Below are 8,235 nucleotides of genomic sequence, written 5' to 3'. Positions count from 1 at the left end.
GCCCGCCCCGGCCCAGCGCGTCCCGCGGGCCGCCCGCGCCCACAGCAGCGGAAGGAGGCGGAGGAGGAGGGAGCCGAGCCGCCCGTGCCGCCCGCTCCGCTCCGCTCCGTGCCGCCAGAGTGCCCCGGTCCCGGTCCCGGTCCCGGCCCGCCGGCCGCGCAGGTAACGCGGAGCAGCAGCAGCAGCGAGCGAGCGAGCGGAGCCCGGCCGGGCGATGCCGCGGGCCGCCCTGCGCTGCTGCCGGGGCCGCGGGCGCTGCSAGAGCCCCGCGCGGCGCTGCCACTGACAGCGGGGCTGCCACCGCCGCCGCGCCGCCGACTTTCCCCTCTTTGTGTTTATTCTGCCGCTCTCGAGGTACCGCTATCCTCCTCCCCAGGCACCGCGGGCAGGTCCTGGCTCACTCTTGGATTTTTTTCTTTTTTTTGCTCTCCCGGCTCGATTGCCTGTCTGAGAGTATATTTGTTTTTAATAAAAGAAAAAGTCAATCCGGTTCGTATCACATTCCCCGTTCCGTGGAGTCCGGTTTATTTCTGCGGTTAARAAAAAGTTGACTCCCCCTCCTCCAGTTTTATTGACATTGAGGATGAAGAAGGATTTGCAAATGAAAGCGCCTTGAAATACAGCATCTTTTGGAGAGAGCTCTGCAGTTCTCCAGCCCGTTAAATCTCGAATTCCACCCTTTGCCCCTGCTGAATCCACTGTTCTGCCCTTTACTCTCCGGGGTAAAAAACCAAACAACAACAACAAAAACCCGAGGGGAGAAAGAATACCTTTGGCAGCAGGGAAGCTTTGTGTGACTGACCCAACGAGCCACAAGTGTCCAGTTTCTGAAAAGAAGAAAACCCTTTTGTCTTCAGCAGATCAGTAGGTAAGAGATGTGCTCATACTGCAAGGGACTCTGCATTCTTTCTTCAGCCTAAACCTGGGAGTTAGACTGGCTCTCTGTCAGCTTTTGTYCATCACTTCTCTCTCCTGTAAAGTTTACTTTTCATCTCGCAAAATTCTTGCAAAGAAAAAAAATTACACTCACCCACCTATTTCACCAGTGGCAGTAAATGTAAATTGCCAGAATGAATAGTGATGTACTTGTGTGTAATTGGATTGAGTAAAACTCAGTGCAAGTCGCTGAAGTGGGTTTGTGTCAGGCTGTGTTTGAAAGCAGCCGTTTCTTGTGGTGCCCTTTTCTTTTGAGAAAATAATTGCAGTCATTGTGCTTGTAATCCACGTGTTGAGATTGTCTTTGCGGGTCGTGCTCCACAGAGGAGCACGTATGTGCATTCACATGTGCATTTATGTGTCACACGTGCAAACAGGGCTGCCACCATGGGCCGATTCCTTGTTTCACACTGGAATTTGTTTTACATTAAGTGCTTCACTGCTGTGTCACAAGGTGTAAAAGTGTTGCACCCATAATTAACAGGCTTTAACAGATTATTGAACATGGCGAGGAACACGCTTGGCACTGTGCAGAGCGAATATGAGGAGATGTTTTCTTTGTTTTGTGATTTTTTTTTCCCGAAGTAAGGCTGAAAACGCAGCGGGGACATGTGCACATAATAACTGGATGGAGGCCCAGTCTCTGTACAGGGAAACATATTTTGCAGAATACTCCTTTCTGTAGGGGCCAAGTGCTGAGTGTGTCCTGGTTTACAAGTGATAATACCACAGTGAATGTCTCATTCTCCTTCTCCCCCAGCTCAGTACCCACATTCCTCCTCYTTCTCCTCCTTCTCCTCCTTCCTTCTTTGCTACCAGCCATTTCTGCAAGGGAAGGACCTGTGGAATTCGGTGTGGCTGGTGGCAGGACTCCTTGTGTCAGGGAAGATTGTGTTGTTCCCTGTGGAATCACACAGCATCCCCCAGCAGGAGGAACTGCCTGTTCACGTGGCAACACCAGCCTTGACATCAAGCTCTTCCCCACTGCGTGGGTTTTTCCTGTGGATGATACAGGAAATGCTACATGTTAGTCTGTCCTGCTGCCTGTTCCTCTTTCTTTTTTTAGGGTTTTTTTTTTCCTTCCTCTTCCCTGGAGGGATTTTTGTGGGAAAAGCTAGTGGAAAAGGTGGGGCAGCAGGGCAGTGTGGTCTGAGCTGCTGGAGTCTCTGGGGAGACAGCTGGGGTGCCCCAGTCTCTGCACCTTGAGAGGGCACTGGGGCAGGTGACTGACCAGGATCCATCCTGGTGCACAGGGCAGGGTAGTGTTTTTGGCTGCTGTCTCRCATTTTTTGGCTACCCTGGACTGTTTCTGGGGACTGAACCTTTCTGCCAGGTCAGTGTGGGAAGGCAAGAGCCCTGTTCTCGAGCTTTCCCTGCACCCTCGTGCTGCTGCCGTGTGAGTGATGGGCAGCATCACGTCTGTTTTCCAGGGCTGCTATGAAAAGTGATCCCCACCATCAGGACCATGACCCTGTTAAATCTCTGGGTCAGACTTTCACCCGGATTCCCTCAGTGGCTGCTCCTTGAGGGAGCAGGGTCACGATCTGACCCTGGAAAAATTTGTCCCGTAGTTGAAGTTGCAGGTTCATCTGGGGCACCTGGTGTCCCTCTCTTTTACTTCCAGGACACTTATTTGCAACTTAACYCGGTCCTTAAAAGGTTCCTGGGAGCCACAAAGACAACATAGAATGATTTATTTTTCTTGAGGAAGGGGTGGGATTTCCAGATGGAGGGAATGGGGTGCCTGCTCATCCCACAAGCTCTTTGTCTTTCTGATTCTGGAGGAGTTTTGCAGGCAGCGCTGCCACCCTCGGGAGGGGGCTGGAGGCAGAAGGGAACTGGCCAGTGTGGAATGGGCAGAATGGGATATGGGGTTGGAGTTTGCAGTGGCACTTACTGAAATTGTGCTGATAGCGTGGTTCACCACCTTGCCTGTTCCTGGTGCCATTAACGTGGCACAATCAMAGCATTCCCCTTTCCTGGAGCACACTTTGGACTAAAGCTTTGTAGTAGAGAGTGCCCCAGCTGGGCCGCAAGGATTTCATATGCCTGTGATACAAATGTATAAAATTCTCTGCAGCCTTTAATACAGCTCAAAGGGCAGCTGATTTAGATGTGCCTGAGTGTTGAGGTCAGGAGATCACATTCCAGAGGTTACTCGATGAAAGTGCTTCAAGAGGGCATAGCATAAATATTTGATTCATATAGAAAGGATTGGTGCAAATCCTTTTGTTCCTTCCCCAAAGATGTTCTGGAGGAAAAGCGCTGTAAGCAGGAAAAAAACCCTCACCGAACAGCAGAAAACTTGTAACTTCTTTGTGCTAGAGGAAGTTGGATGGTAACATTGTGCATTATTGCTGAATTCCACTAAAATTCTTCTCGTGGGATACACCGTCTTGSAGAACAGTGAAGGGAACTAATGTTTTTAAGTGTAAAATGACTCATAATGCATGGGCTCTTGAGGTTGGGTTTAACATTGTATGCAAACATTGCCAGCTGGTGGGGATCTTTTGGGATAAATAAGAACTATATTTGTACAAGAAGGCTTGAATGATGCATTTCAGATGCATCCTGATTAGCATAAGCCATTCACTTTGTGAAAGAATAGCCAGAATCCCAGAAGTGGAGATAATTTAATAGTTCTCTTGTTCTCTTTAGGCTGTCTTGCATCAGCAGACTGACCAGTCTTTTTGTTTATTTAGAAATAAGGTTGCRTTGCTTTGCTGCCACATTTTTCTAACCATGACAGTGAAATTGAGAATTTGCAGCTCTCAAGTTCTCAAAGCATATGTGCTTCCCCCACTTCTAGCCCTTCSTTTTGTTTCCAGATGAGTGCAATGTGTTTTATAATTTTTTTTGGTGATTATTTTGATAGAACAACTTGCACCATTTCATTCTTTCTAGGGCCCAGCACAATGATGCCTTGGTCCACAGCTGAGCTCACTGTCACTGCAATGAATGAACAGCTCAAGCAAAATCTGAGCTCATTAAAACTTTATTTTTTAACAAGGAGCAAAATCTGTGCGTGGTTTAGATTGTTACCGTATCAATGTATACACAGAAATAAGTCTTTAATTTTAGGATTATCARCAGTCCAAGTGTGTGTTAATGTGTAAATACTTCTGGCAGTGAAAGAATTTGTCTGTTTATACCCCTTGTGGCCAGAGCTCCTTGTGCAGTTTTGGCTTTTCTTCCTGGTGGCTTTTAAAGAGCTGCAGAGCTGTGACCTGCAGGGAAGACAAAACCCACTGTAATAAAGTTCTTACATGTTCAGAGTGTGTATTCAGCTAAAACTGGCTCCAAACACCTGTAAATGGTGAGATTCTCTGTTTGGTGCAGAACAGAACGTGTGTTGGGTTCTGTTCTGAGTTAAAAAGAAAAAGATGACCTTGTTCTTGGCAAGAGGTTCTTGGATTAATACATGTTCCCACTTTGGGCTGAAGTGTAAATGCTTTCAGAATAAAGTAAGATGCCTGTTTTCCCCCATCTGGCTGTTGGTGCACATTCCCATATTTCAAACTATTTTCAGACACTCACTTTTGAAGAAGTCCTCTCAAAAGGTTCCTAATCAAAGCAGCCTTATGGATTTTTTTTTTCTCCTTGCTATTGTGGACGATACAGTGAGAGTGGAATGTCCTTGGTTGCCAATGTTTGCTGCTAGGTATCGCCCTTCCATGGAGACCAAGTGTTTATAAAAGTGTGAGAACAGCCATTCTTGGGGATTGGCAATAAGGTCTGGGGCTCTCTTTCTCCTCTTCTGTCCACTGAAACACAAGAGAGGACTTGGTTGCTCATAGAAGTGTTCCAAACTGCCTATTGCTGTGGTTATACACTTTCAGGAAGCACTAGAGGATTTGTCAAAGTGATTTAGTCCATTGTGTTGAAACTGGGCCACAACCCGTTTCTCTAAGCSTGTTGATTTCAGGAATTCTCTTATTTTCTGATGAGCAGTTACTTTCTAGGTTAGGTTTCCACATACCCTGGTGCCTGATCTTCTCTCTGCAGGTTCCCCACATGTGGTAGCAGCACAGTTTTGTAGACTTAAATCACTGTCTTTTATGAAAGAGCAGGCACATACCTGCCCTGTGAGTCCAGTTGGGCTGCAGGAGCTGCTCACTTGTTAAACCCTTTTATCCAGGAGAGAGTATATTCYCAAACAGCCCTGGAATGCAGTGCTGGCCACAGGAAGAGCTTCCCAGTGCAGCCTCCACAGCCATCCCTTCAGCTTTTGCAAAAGGATTGGTTCATGCTTTGGACARATGTGGTCCTGGAATTGTGTCTGTGTGAAAGTAATGGGCTGGATRGAGAGCTCTAAAGTCAGCAGATGTCCAAATCTTGCACATTACCTGGCTCTCCAGGGTGGCCTTGAATGTAATCTTCAAGGCAGAAAAAATACCTTAACAGCTTTGGGGAATAATARGTGATATAATAATAACTCCTAGGAGCAGTTAGTTTTTAAACATGCAATATAATCTTTTCTKTCTCACCTACTATGCTTGTAAGTGAAAGGACTTTCACTGGATAAAATTTGTGTTTGCAGGGACACTTGGATGTAATTTTAAAAGTAAGAATAGATTTGAAACTTACCTTTGTGTAAATGACCATTCAGGGCAAACCAGACATCTGATGTCAGCGGGAGGTCAGTGAATAAGCAATGAATAGGAATGGAAAAGGAAATGTCATGAATTAAAAAAAAAAAACCAACCCTGAGAACAAAATTCAAAGGCCTGTGGAAACAAACTTCTCAAAGCTTTATAATCTTGTCTCAGTAGCATGGAGAGGTTTGTGTGAAGTGCTGAGCTTAGGTGCAGGAAGAACGCAGGAGTGTCCTGTGGTGCCTGGGATGGAGCTGTGGCCATGGCTGCTGGTGGTGGTTGGATGTGTCACCCCTGTCACCAGCAGCTCCTGCAGGGCTCTGCTGGCCCTGGACAAGTGAGGGCTCCCTCCTGTCCCAAGAGCTGACTGTCTCCTCTTTTCCTGGCAGGCAGTCTGCATTCTTGGTCCTGCAGAAGGGCTTCAGAGATAAATGCTGCCATTCAGACTTGCTGCTTTTTTACTTTCTTGTCCTTTCTGAGAATGACTCTTGTCTGGTTTTCTGGTTTGGTTGTGTCTCAGCTTAAAATAACCTTTTTTTTTTTTTTTAATACTAAATGTTTGAAATTCCTTGGGAGTTTGGAGAGGGCTTTGGTCATTTTCCTTGGTAACTGCTTTTGGRCTATATGTTGTTCATGGGTATTGGTTACAATATAGAATCAGACTTCGTGTAAATGACAAAAAAGTTCACTAATCTTAGCAAAACGCTTACAATGTCTAATTGTAGACCAAGATGTTGATGAATAGTTCTCTTATATGAATGTTTATGAATTAAGGCAGTTTAGGATTTTGTTTAATTAATTAATTAACATTTGTAAGACCTTGTCTAAGAGTTGTGTCAMAGTAGTATTTTTTAAAAATGTTTTGTGTTTCTACACAACTTGTTTTTTGAAAGAATTACTTAATACATTGGGATTATTTACTGTAACCCTCAAGGAAAGTAATTCCACATTTCAGTGACTTTGTTCCCATCAATGTTTGGTGGACTTTTCCTGCTGTTCTAATTTGGGTGGTTCAGTGTTCAGCTGAAACAAATTTGATTGCTTCATACTGGGGCTAGCCTGTCTTGTTGTGGGGCTTGGGAAAACATATCTTCTCTGTTTTCCCATTGTCTTTTTGAAAAGAAACAAAGCTGAAACCTCCTCTGTCTTTCTGGAGAGCCAGAACTTAAAACCAGTGTGAGATYGCATCCCTGCTCATGCTCAAGGTTGGAATGAGATGGGTTTTAAGGTCCCTTCCAACCCAAACCAGACTGGGATCCTGGGATAGCCTGGAAGTGCACAAGGGAAAGGTAATCTGGAATTTTCTGGAGTCATCACAGCTGAGTGCTGRTATTTGTATTGGGTAAAAACAAATTTGGAACAGTTTTTACTGTAGRATGATGAAGGTTGAAGAGACCAAGAGCCATTACGTCGCCTGTTCCTCCCTTCCTTTGGGTAAGATCAGGGATCCATGGAGAGCAGGAAGAAAAGCTCTCCAAAGTTACATGGAAAAGAGCAGCTTTTGCTCTTGTTGAGCTGGGATTGGGTGTGGAGCACTTGGATCTTCTTYACAAAAAGAAGAAGTAATAAAAAAAGCTGAGTGCCCCTGGGGGGAAGAGTGGATTTAGCATCTGTTGAAAGCCCAGTGGATTTCTGATTTGGGGGAGTAGGGATGGCAATAGAAACTACTAAGTGTGGGGGAGACTGCTGGCCCCATCCCCTGCTGCTCAGGGGCATTTCAAGGGCTCCTTCCTCTAAAGGCTGGGATGGAGATCAGGGCCCAAGACAAACTGCAGGCTGTGTTCCCTCAGGAGACCCAGGACAGCAGCTTTTCCTGCCTGGAGAGGCCCTGGCACCGCATTCCTCAGGCAGGGGAGAGCTGCATGCATTTCCTGCACAAGCCCTGCTGCCATTGACTGAGCTCTGAGTGGGAGCAGGGAAGGTTAATCACCTTGGATTTGTGCTCAAGGAGCCRTGTGTTACCTCTGGTTTCTGTGCACTCAGTGAAGTTCATTTCCTTCAGAACCCTTCATTAGGGTTCTAAATATTTAACTTTTTTTGTGCAGCTGCTGAGGATCCTTTGGAGAAGTACCTTCTCCAGCTGTAGAAAACACTCAGAAGGTTCCTCTGACTTCTCCCTTGAACATCCTTGATCCATTTAGGCAGGATCTGTACTTGCTGCTCCTGTTATTACAGAAAACTTCCTAGTAGTGATGAAGTTTACATTAGCAAGGAAGCAGTTGTGCTCGTGTGGTTCACACGAGCTTTCCTAAGCAATATACCTAAAAACAATTATTTCCTACTGTGAATGCATCTGTTTTAGAGTGGTTACTGGAATGCGTGCATTAAAAGAAATCAATTCTCTGACTGACATAGCTGTGGCAACAAAAAACATCAGTGTAGGCCAGGACTTAGCCAGTCACCACTGGGATAAAGTGAATGGAGTAATATCTTTCTCCCAGTGTGGTGGAGAGGCTCAATTAATCATCTTATAGGTAATTAAAGGTTTTTTATAAGGTGCACATGGAAAACCCAGGTGGTTATGATAAAAGAACAACACCAAAACCACTTTTATAACATTCTTGCTGTCTAAAAAATTTGGCGGGCTGGACCTTCTGTAGGGTTTTATTTTTAATTCGTATTTTTAACCCATGGGTACCCACTGAGATTTCTGGGTGGTTTTGGGCTGTCCCAGTCCTGCACTTAGGTTTGTGCCCTTCCTTGG

The 8,235-nt window shown here is 45.7% G+C and overlaps 1 protein-coding gene across 3 annotated transcripts in view; it reads left to right on the top strand.

Annotated features, from left to right (window-relative positions):
* The window catches only part of AMOT (angiomotin), a 59,972-nt gene that overhangs the window by 10,763 nt on the left and 40,974 nt on the right, over positions 1–8,235 (top strand). For 2 of the 3 annotated variants that reach the window (XM_057370123.1, XM_057370124.1), the window contains exon 1: positions 207–868. The exons of the other annotated variant lie outside the window; for it this stretch is intronic. The gene's annotated coding sequence lies outside the window, so the exon portion shown is untranslated. Of the gene's footprint in view, positions 1–206; positions 869–8,235 lie in introns of those variants that run through there. 3 annotated transcript variants of the gene reach the window in all.

Source organism: Malurus melanocephalus, unplaced genomic scaffold (genome assembly GCF_030028575.1).
Source record: "Malurus melanocephalus ecotype Western Australia unplaced genomic scaffold, MMel_1.1 scaffold_120, whole genome shotgun sequence".
In the NCBI taxonomy this organism is placed as follows: domain Eukaryota; kingdom Metazoa; phylum Chordata; class Aves; order Passeriformes; family Maluridae; genus Malurus; species Malurus melanocephalus.
The sequence above is the reverse complement of the archived record's forward strand: the minus strand, read 5'-3'. Positions and strand labels throughout refer to the sequence as shown.